Here is a 10,796-nt window from a genome sequence, read left to right as displayed (position 1 = left end):
ATGGTTGCACAATTTTGTGAATAGATTATCAATCACTAAATTCTACACTTTTCAAAGGGTGAATTTTATGGTATGTGAATTATGTCTCAACTTAAAAAATGGTGATTAATAAATGTGATTTTTAAAATAACATGGGAAACATTATCATGAGTTTTATTTGCTTCCTGCCATCCTAAGCTCTGTAGATATGAAAAAAGACACACACACACACACACACACACACAAATGAGAACAAGCACTATTTACTCAGAACTTGTCTATAGAGCATGGGAGTCAGCCACCACCACTCACATCAGGCTGAGACTCAGGGCACACATAAGAGTGGGGACACTTTCTGGTGGCAAAAATAGGAAGCCATGTCCTCCCGAGAGCTTGTGATGCAGGGAGGCTTGAGAGAAGCTGATAGGAAGAGGGACGTCTTACGTGATTACTTAGGGGAACATATTTGGCCTTCCCCACATTTGGTTCTACATGGAAAGGACTGAAAATTTCGAAGCTGTGAGTCACTGACCAAGTCCTGACCCTTGGGTCCTATTGCTGCAGAGGTTGGAGTCTGGTTTTCCAGACTGGTTGCTGCAGTGTGTGGGGCAGGGCCTTGTGGCTGGAGGGAGAGTTTCCCAGGCTTCCAGATGGATTTAGAAAATTCTGCATCCCAAAACCCTCCTTCATCATCTACAAGAAATCAGATACTCTGTGGATAGAGAAACTTGAATCAATGTTTTTAAAATTAACTGCAAACAGAATTATAAATGACTATATATATGACTATATATATAATGTACAATATAATGACATACTAAAAGGCAAATATCAATAGAAGAATCAAACAGAATTTTTTAAGTTCCTTCCAAGAAATGAATATGTTCAATTAAAATCACACACTCCTGAACTTCAGTATTTGGTAGTACATATTTGTGTGAAAAGAATTTTCAAATATGAAATATGTAAACCATGCAAAATCTCCTTATAAGTCAGCATTAACAACTGAAATTTTGATGATAGGAACCTGTAATAAGCTAAATGGCATCCCCCTTGCAAAAGAATTACATTTTTCTCATTAGCAGACTTGTATCACAAAAAATTGTACTAAATATATTTTAAATTTCATAGATAAACATTTTGTGGAAAAAAACTGCAAACGATAGTAACTATTACAGTAATGTGAATTTACTGTAAATCTTAGGATTTCTTATTTCACTAATGTTCACATTGTAGTGAATCTCACAACAAAAAGAGTTTCAATTCATTCAATATTTTTTCTTGCCCCAATACCGAAATCTGGCCATCTGGTCGACCTTGCCGCTGCAGACGCCAAGCGACGTGCAACTGCTGTGAACCTCAACAGGAAGTATCCAGATCGCACACGGGCGAAGGCGCACCGCCACACCGATGACACCCGTTCTCGACCCAGGACACCATCGGTCCCATTTGTTGTCCTGGGGGGTCTTCCCCTCTGCCCGCACGTCTGTAGGCCGTTCACTGTCTGCAGAGCTTCTTCAGAGAAGCTCCCGACAACAATGCCCACCCAGGACCGCGGCCAGGCTCGTGTCTCCTCCCGACCATCACGGATGCCCCGGCCAGTCTCTGTTTCCCAAATAGAAATGACTACGACTTCCGACCACCGAAGCCTAGGAGGAACTGCCGCCCCTCCATGAGCGCCCTACACGCTTGCCCTCGACAGTCGGCGGTGAGGGGACCTGAACAGGTTGGAAAGGCAAGCGCCACGCTGACGAGGCGACCAAGGAGTGGGGACGGGAGGTCCCTGCGTAGACGTCGGTTCAATCTGGCGGGTGGATCCCGTCTGTTGAGCCGCATCCCGTGCCCCTTCCTCGTTGCAAGGACCGCCCCCGTGACCGCCTCGCCTGTGGCCCGGAGAAAGTGAAGTGGACCCGTTGAGCAGCTCCACCGCCTCGACAGCACAAGGATGTACCCGGGCCCCCAAGGCGGCGAGGACGCAGCGACGGATCGTTCCACACGGAGTACGACGTCGGGCACGGACATCCTCTCCCGGTTCCGCGTACAAGGGTAGGAGGTCTCGGCGGGCCAAGGGGCATCAGGGAGTGCTGGTCGACCGGCGCAGACCTCCCCCTAAAACTTCGAGGGAGTTCAGTGTTGGCCCCACAGCACACTTCTCTCCACATTCAATCTCCTGTAAGACAGGATGCGCCCACCTCTCCGCACCCCCGGGATGGTCGCCGCCTGCGTCGCCGGCCTTCCGGAACTCTGGCCTGCGCCTGGCGGGCGAGTCACATCCCTCGCGAAGGTCGCCAAAGCTCAGGAGGGAAGGGACAACATAAAAGCGGCCGCCAGGTGGCTCCCGACAACGGGCTCGTACGTCAGCGTGATGGATTCTGATCGCTGGCCGGCGAGGGATCAGCTCCGACCGCCCAAACGTTCGAGATCGTCTCGGGTCGTCCGCCTAGGAGCTACCTGTCGGTTAGGCTCGCCTGGCACAACGCGACCTAAGCAGCGGGCGGGGCTGGGAAGATTTGGGCAGGAGGCTGCCGCGAAGGAGATGCGCTCCTCACGCTAATGTGGAGAATTCTGCAGTCAGAACCCTGACTCAGAAGACTTGGGTTCCCTTAGTGCCCAGCCTGTTACCTCCTTAACAGGAGACCTTAGCAATTCACTTGGTTGCTCCAATTATCTCTGCCCACCCTACACCTGTGCAGCTCTTCTCTCCATGAGTCTAGAGCTGCTTTCCCAAAGAAGACATTCCCATGCCATTGCAGGTAGGAGCCAAGGAGAAAACTGAACATTTGCAGCTGGACCTATTACATAAATTTTATGTATCCAATGCAGGAAGATACAAGACTGAGAGGGTCTTAGACCTTTAGCACCACATGAGCATAGTTTTCATGAAACAGTGATGCACACTCGGCAAGTCCAGGGGTGTCAGGAAGAAGAAACAAACACGCACACGCACACACACACACACACGCACACACACACGCACACACACACACACACACACACACACACACACACACATCCCTGGGTCTAATAGGAACACTTACCAGGGCTGGTAATGGTGGGAGCAGAAAGCCCATTGTTCCCACCTCTGGGGTTCCCTGGGCTAGAATCCCAGCTCATTCAGGCAGATCCTGGTTGTTTTACTGATGTATCTGTGTGGGAGTGAGGTCTTGGAGCTCCCCAGACTGTCATTTGCTGTCCAGTGCTCTACACTTTGTTCTATGTACTATGCCCCTTCTCCTCCATACACAGTCACAATTAAGAAAATAAGAATCTGCAGACATTGCATTCAACTTTCTAATTTGAATGAAGGTTAACAACACAAAGGAACAGAGTTATGTGAATAACTTTGCTAAGGAACTTACATGTATCTTTATAAAACTATCAAAATGTTTATGAGTAGTCTGTAGAAAGTTAAACATTTTAAAATTAGGAAAAAGAATTGATTCTTTATTGCTATCTCTCACCAAGCCTCCATTCACCCCAGCACCTATAACACAGGACTCACCTGATGAAACGCCTGCTCCCCACTGACGTAGAGATTTCTGTTCTGAGTCATTCTCTATCCCCTGTGTTCACCGCATTCCTAAGTCCACTGCAGCCAGTAACATGATGAAGGAGGTCACTGAGCCCAACGGATGACCTTTAAAAAAAGAGAAGGTAAAAACCTCTCCCGTCTTCTGTGAGGTCACAGCCTTAATGAGACTGGAGCAAGTGAAAGTAAATGTTGGGAAAGAGAGTGTTTCTACATTGGTTCCTGACCTGCCATATCCCTAAAAGGGTGGTGAACATAACTGACGTTAATATTTCCTGGGTGCACTTAGGAGATCTGGACCCAAAGTAGAAACCTGACCACTTGGCAAAAGATGGATCAATTCAGGAATCAAAATAATTTTTTTTTCCCACCTGTTGTTTCATTATCAGGAACTCTGCCACCATCTGCGCTCCTCTGCATCCTTATGCAGGGACAATTGGGACATCAAGCAGATAAATCTGAAGAAAGAGAAAACAGCCATGAGAACCCAGCCTTTCAGAGTATTGTTAGATATATCAGGCATCAATCCCCAACCACTCAGCTGGGAGTGACCCCTGCCACCTTACCCACAGGCATGCGCAGACAGAAGGAACGCTTTTTCCTCCCATGGTCAAGAACAAGGCTGCATTGGCTACTCGGCATGTAGGGAGAATATAATATCCCCATTTTGCAGAAAATAATGCAAGTAATGGGGTGTTATACTTTGATTCGACTTACTGTTCAGAGTTATTAGTTTATTAATGTTCAGTTCCTAGGATTAACACTAATTCCCAGGTAACCCTTATCATGGTCTCCTGGAGAGTCCTGTCTCCACAGCAAGGACACCTCTCGCAATATTCTTATTTAATAATTCTTGGTGAAAGGCACCGTCATTTGTTCTCCAAAACCCATTCCAGGACTTTAGCGCCCCACCTTCCCTGTTGCGCCCCCCCACCACATTGGATACCCTTGCCCTCAGTCACCTTGGTTCCTCCCCATGTGGAAATCAGCAACATCAGAGACTCAACCCTAGCTCTGCCCTCCATGTCCTTGGACATGTGGCCAGGAGATTTTCTATCAATTTAATGGAGGATGGAACAATCTGAGGACCCATGTCTTTTGACATTACATGTCAAACACTAACCTGGGCTTCAATGAAAAGGTAATTGATTAAACATACCTCATGGATATAGTGTTTGAAACATAAAGAAGACCTAAATCTTAATCAGAAAGCTATGACAAGTGAGGGTTTACCAGATAGAAAATCTGTGTGAATTCAGCAAAGTAACATTACCTGTGAATGTAACTAACATGGGGAGATTTTCAATGAAGACCATCACTGAGGAAGCCGCCTAGAAGTCACATGTAGAGAAATGACTGAATGATTATTATGTGAGTAATTTTTAACAGCCTCTCTTTCCTTGTCAATAGCAGGGATTTCATGCTGGAGAAGAGCCCACTGAATGCAATGAATATGAGGACATGTCACATACAACAACCTTAACTCCACGTGTGTTACACTTTCAGCCCGAATGGAAGAGACTTCAGCCGTTATTCGTCACTGAATTAACATAAGCTAATTATACTAGAGGGAAACCATGCAGATCTCAGAATGTGGAAGGTTTTTAGTCACCCTCCAACCTTAGACAACATGAGAGAGTGCACCTGGAGTAACTCTTGCAAATGTCCTGAACGTGGGAAATAATTCAGCTGAAGCCTCGCATTTATACACCAACAGCTCACACTGGAGAAGACGAACCTTATAAAGGTAATGCAGCGAGAGAGCTGACTTTTATTCACACGAATAGCCTCACACGGGAGAGAAGCCCTATGTTTGGAATGACTGTGGAAGAGCTTACAGTGACCATCCAACGCTTCAATAACATGAGCACATTCACACAGTAGAGAAACCACAAGGAATATCATTTATGTGAGAAAACACTTAGTCAAAGCCATAACCTTAGTCATGGGGGAGAATTCACACTAATGAGAAAGCCTACAAATGCAATGAATGTGGAAAAGCATTTAAACGCAGCTCTCACGCTTATACGCACTAGAAAACTCACAGGAGAGCCACCCTATGTCTGGAATCCATGTGGTGTAGCCTTTACCCAGAGCTCCCACTTTTATAAACACCAGCGAATTCATACTAAGTAGAAACCCTGTGTCTGTAATCAAGGATACTGAGCCTTCAGCCAGAAATTATCCCTTTTAAACCACCAGGAAAGTCATGTGGAGAGAAACCCTGGCCCTGTAATCATGGTGGAAGAGCCTTCAGTTGGAGCTCCAGCTTCAGAATACACAGAGAACTCAGAGTGGACTGCATCCCTGACACAGTAGAGAAGACATCCCAAGGTTTACTACGAGGAGAGCCCTCTAGGGGTAAACCATCTAATCACTGCTGTAGAAGAAATCGGATGAAATGAATGCTAGAGTTCCATTAGTCATGGAGTCATTAGACATGAGAGGGTTCACACTGAAAAAATAGTCTCAGTGTAATGAAGGAAGGACATTATTCAGTGATTCCTCATTCCTGACTGAACAAGAAAGTGCTCACACTGAGGAGATGTCAATTCTAAAGACAATGTGGAAAATCTTTCACTTGCTATTCATCAGAAAACTCATAGTGGGAAAATAGTCTATAAAGAATGTGTTAGCATGCAATTGAGTCAATAATTCAGTCCTTCAGCAATTGTCTTATTATTAAATATACAGTATAAAGATGTAGATGGTGAAGGGGTTTGAGAAGTGCTGAAAGCAATATTCAGTATCAAGTAAGAAGAAACGAAGCAAACCTGCTTCAGTAGATCAGAATTTGCAAATACATAAGTGCTACTGAGTGGGTATGTGTCATTCAAAATCATGAAATATTGTGATAAGTATGAATGAATCCATTTTCTGTTAATACTCTGTCACTGTTGATCAGTTAGACACTTTCTGACTTTATAAAATTATAATCGTAATTACAAAGACTGGGATCAATCAGGCAACAACGATGAATGTTAACTGAAAATGTAAAACATAGTATGATGTGTGTTAACTCGTACATTAGGGTCCAAATATCTGTATACGCATTCCAGATGAATGGCTTCAAGAATAAATACACACATACTTTGTGATTAACCTCTGCTGCTTCAATTAATTCTATTACTTAACGTTCATTTACTATTTCTCGTATGACTTAAAACAATGTATACATTAATTATATTTAAAGAAAGGTGAATAATTGTGGGTACATGGACAGGAAGAACTCAAGAATTCAGAGTCAGATGGTGGTTTAATCCCTACATAGCATTTTGTAACCAAGGGTTTCTTTGTTTTGTCCAAGAAGAACAGATAGATATCTTCAGGACTGAGAAGGTGAAAGATCTTTGCAGACATAAAAAGAGTTCTACTTTAAGAATGTATTAGAACATTGAGCGGTGCATATACTAAATCATGTAAACACAATGGAGATCCCTCACAGAGCCATTGATAAGTCTACCTTTAAAGCTTTACTCTTTGATGTAGAAAAATGGTACTAAAAAAAGTTCCGGGAGAAAGATCACCATAGAGACAACGTCTATTTTGTCAATTAAACCTTCAAGAAGGCTAGCTAGGGAGAGCGTACAGGCTGCATGATGAGTTCTGGACCTTTTTCAGTTCAATTTCTTTTTCTTTGTTGGCCAAAACATTCGTTACACCCTGAGGTCCATTGAAGTCTAATGGGTTGAGAAATGGTATTCTAGGGCCTATAAAGCCCATCATGGGGACTTTCCTAGCATTCCAGAGGTTAAGACTTCAACTTCCAATGCAGGGAGTGCGGGTTCGATCCCTGGTTGGGGAGCTAAGATTTCACATGGCTCGCAGCCAAAAAACCAAAACATAAAACGATAACAATATTGTAACAAATTGTATAAAAATCTTTTTAAATGGTCCACATGAAAAAAAATCATAAAAAATTCCTTTAAAAAACCCATGATGTTAGCTGCAACATTACTGTGTGTACGTGCATCTGAGTGCACACACACACACCCATGCAAGGGAGTGACACTGTAACAACCATCTGATCAAAAGGGAAAATGCCATTTAGGAATTATTAGCATAAAGGATTCATGCAGGAGAAAAATAAGCTAAATCACCCTGTTCGTTCATTTATAAACTTTTCAATTATTAAATATTTAAAGAGAACTTCCAACATTTCAGAACCTGGATTGTTATGATGATTAAACTGTAAATAGCAGAACGCCTTTCTCTTCATAGAACTCTATATTCTAACGCAGGCAATAAGAATAAATTGCAAAACAAAATTTCTGACATTTAAAAAAAGACATGTTCATGCATTGTATAGTCACAAAATATCACTACTGGTCTACAATAAAAAGTTGGCACTTCATAAAATAAAATTGACATTTAAAACAGTCTCAATTCTGGAACTTTGAAAAGTTATATATTTTTAGAAATACTGGTCAGTAAAAATATTTTACAAAATTCTTAATTTTGGAAAACCTTCTCTACATGAATTGGGGAGAGCAAAGCTAGGTTTCCTGTCTTAAGAACCAGGTTTGCTCTTCTCTATATTCCAAAATAAGTATTTTTTCAATTTTTAGAATTCAAAACTATATGTTTGAAAATCAGCAACGATTTTTATAAGGATAAAAATTATCCTGTACGTGCCTGTTAAAATTCCTTTCATTATCCATTTTATTCAAAATTCAACCGGATACCATTTTAAAGGATAACAGACAAGAGGATTGCTATCTTGCTCTTTATATTGGGCTCTTAATTTCTTTCTAATTTTTTTGATAACCCAAAGTAATCCAAAATAACACATTATTATCATAAAATCTAGAATTTCCCAGTGTGTTCTGTAGTGTATATAGTCCCAATGCGATTATATACACTATTGGTAAATTTGAAGTTAAATGTATTCCTAAATACAAAATAAAATCTAAAAATGCATTTACCTATATGTTTCATTATGCAATAATGCCCTTTTAAGAAAGAAATGGCTTACCAGATGCAAGAATACCTGGAAGCTGCATAATACGTTTTTATATTTAATAACAGAAAATAAGGTAATAAGTGATTTTTTTGTTGTTATACATTTTTATATTCTTATGTAAATTACATATTCATTGTTTCATCAATGTGAGTGTTTTCTGGTTTATTTTACTCCAGTGTGAATTATAGTGCATTAACTCTTGATAGTTTTCTATTAGAAAATGATTCTTGATGAAATTCTCCGTGATCAATTAACTTTGGTAAACACTGCCACAGGCAAGAGATGTCGCCAAACCAAAATTTAAAGTAAATACTTTTATGGCTTACAATGTTCTATTTTGAGGCTCAGAAATATCTAGCAGTTTATGCAGTTGATGTTAATTTGTGTGGGTGCTAGGTTTTAGTTACACTAATTTGTGATTATTTCTGAGATGAAAATAAAATTATCTGCAGGTGGATTCCCTTCCTCAGTGCAGGAATAATTGTGAATTAGTGTTTATTCTAACTGAGATTACTGAGAGTAATTTAACATATTTACATCTACCTAAAGTTTGTTTCCAGGGAGAAAATTCGCTAAAAGTTTAACTGTTTTAAAAGTATAAATCCCAGCATATGAGTTTGAAAAAAAATTTTTTTCCCGCTTTTCTAGAGCAGGGGTTGGCAAACTTGTGTAAAGCACCAGAGAGTAAATATTTTAGATTCGTCATAGGATGTCTGTTATTTCTACTCATCTCAGTCATTGTAGCCAAAAAGCAGCTACAGTAAAACGTAAATAAAGGAGTATAACTGTGTTTCAATAAAACATTATTTATCGACAAGGAAATTTGAATGCTATATAATTTTTGTGGGTTGCAAATAATGTTTTTATGAATTATTTTCAGCCATTTAAATATATAAAAACCACTCTTAGTTTGCAGTTCCTACCAGCACAAGCTGGGTGTGGAATTTGGCCGATGGGATGTAGGATGCAATGGCCTGTTCTCTCGAATTACAGTGCAAACATCCCTCCTTGGAGACCAGCATCTCAAAAGGAATTGATTGTACTAGCCCTCCGCCAGAAAATATGAAAACTACAATCAAAACAAAAAACAAGTTACCAAAATCTACCCAAGATGGGAGGGGACTTATTCCTCCCCCAGGGTGCCCCCCCTACTCATGTATGGTCCCCTCCTCTTGGCGTCCCCAACCACCAGCAGTGAGTGAGACTGTCCTGACCCTCTGCTCTCTGTCTGGCCGCATGCATGGAACCAAAGAGTTCCGAGCAATAGTTATTTGCTAGGCACAGATCCTCATCCATCAATTCACCACTAACTTCTGTGGCTCCCAGAGGGACAGAAAGCCGCCTTTCCAGCCCCACCCCTGGCTTGGAGTCCAGCCGCTACGGGTCCACCTTCTCTGAGGGCTAATGGCCAGAGTCTGACAGCTGTTGTGGGTTCTGTGCACCCAAATGTGGTTGTGGCAGTGACCTGCTTTTCAACCTCACGGCCAACACCAGCGGATGACTCTGACACTTCAAGTCACCAAATATCTTATTTTGGTAGGGGACAGAACATGTTCTACAAAACATTTATAAAGAACATTTCTGTTGCCCAGGATGGGAGATCTGGGCCCTTTCACACCAGAGACAAAGATCAAAGAAGTAGCACGCGGGGTGCTCTGTGTAGTTGACCCCAGCGCTGTTGTTCCAGTGCCGACCCTGCGCGCAACGTGCAGCCAGCGAAGCGGCCCGGCGCTGCGTCCTTCGGCTATTAAGCTACAGACCGGGAAGCACGTGGAGCCAGAAGTGGAAACGGCCCGGTATCCCGGGGCCGGCCAGGAAAACCCGACGGCGCCTCTGGCGTCAGTGTCTCCACGGCTCCGCCTGCAGCTCGGCCGGCAGGTCCGGGAAGGAGCGACCGTGTTTCGGGCGGAGCACACGACAGCGCTCCGGGCTGGGGCGGCGATTGCGGCTGGGTCCATCCCCGCACGATCTCCCGCCCCCCTCGCTGACGTCGCAGGTGCTGGATGCGTGGCGGGAGACCTGGAGGCGGCGAGGAGAGGGGCGTGGCGGCCTGCAGGCCCAGGAGACTGTCCCGCTCCTCTGCGCTCAGGGTAAGCGGCAGTCATGGGAGCACCACGGGCGGTAGAGCGGGTCCTCGGCCCGGCAGAGGGCTTCTCACCGGCCGAGATGAGCCCCCCGTGGCCGGAACCGCACCTGCTTCCCTCCCTAGGAGCACATCCCAGCCCGCTGTCTCTCCCGTCGCCGAGGGAACTTGGGGTCGGAGGACGGAGAGAAGGGGCGCGATCCCAGCATATCCTCTGGCACCCGGAGGCTGCCTCGTCCTCT

The 10,796-nt window shown here is 43.6% G+C and overlaps 1 long non-coding RNA gene across 3 annotated transcripts in view; it reads right to left on the bottom strand.

Moving 5' to 3' along the window:
* Positions 1–226: 226 nt before the first annotated feature.
* The window catches only part of LOC137218257 (uncharacterized), a 180,295-nt gene continuing 169,725 nt past the window's right edge, over positions 227–10,796 (bottom strand). For 2 of the 3 annotated variants that reach the window (XR_010940578.1, XR_010940577.1), the window contains 2 exons: positions 3,482–3,616; positions 227–691 (listed from right to left, as the gene is read on the bottom strand). This is a non-coding gene — a long non-coding RNA (uncharacterized lncRNA). Of the gene's footprint in view, positions 692–2,261; positions 3,271–3,481; positions 3,617–10,796 lie in introns of those variants that run through there. The other variant, XR_010940580.1, reaches the window with a different exon arrangement.

This window comes from Pseudorca crassidens, unplaced genomic scaffold (genome assembly GCF_039906515.1).
Source record: "Pseudorca crassidens isolate mPseCra1 unplaced genomic scaffold, mPseCra1.hap1 Scaffold_72, whole genome shotgun sequence".
In the NCBI taxonomy this organism is placed as follows: Eukaryota; Metazoa; Chordata; class Mammalia; order Artiodactyla; family Delphinidae; genus Pseudorca; species Pseudorca crassidens.
This window is presented reverse-complemented; position numbering and strand designations above follow the sequence as displayed.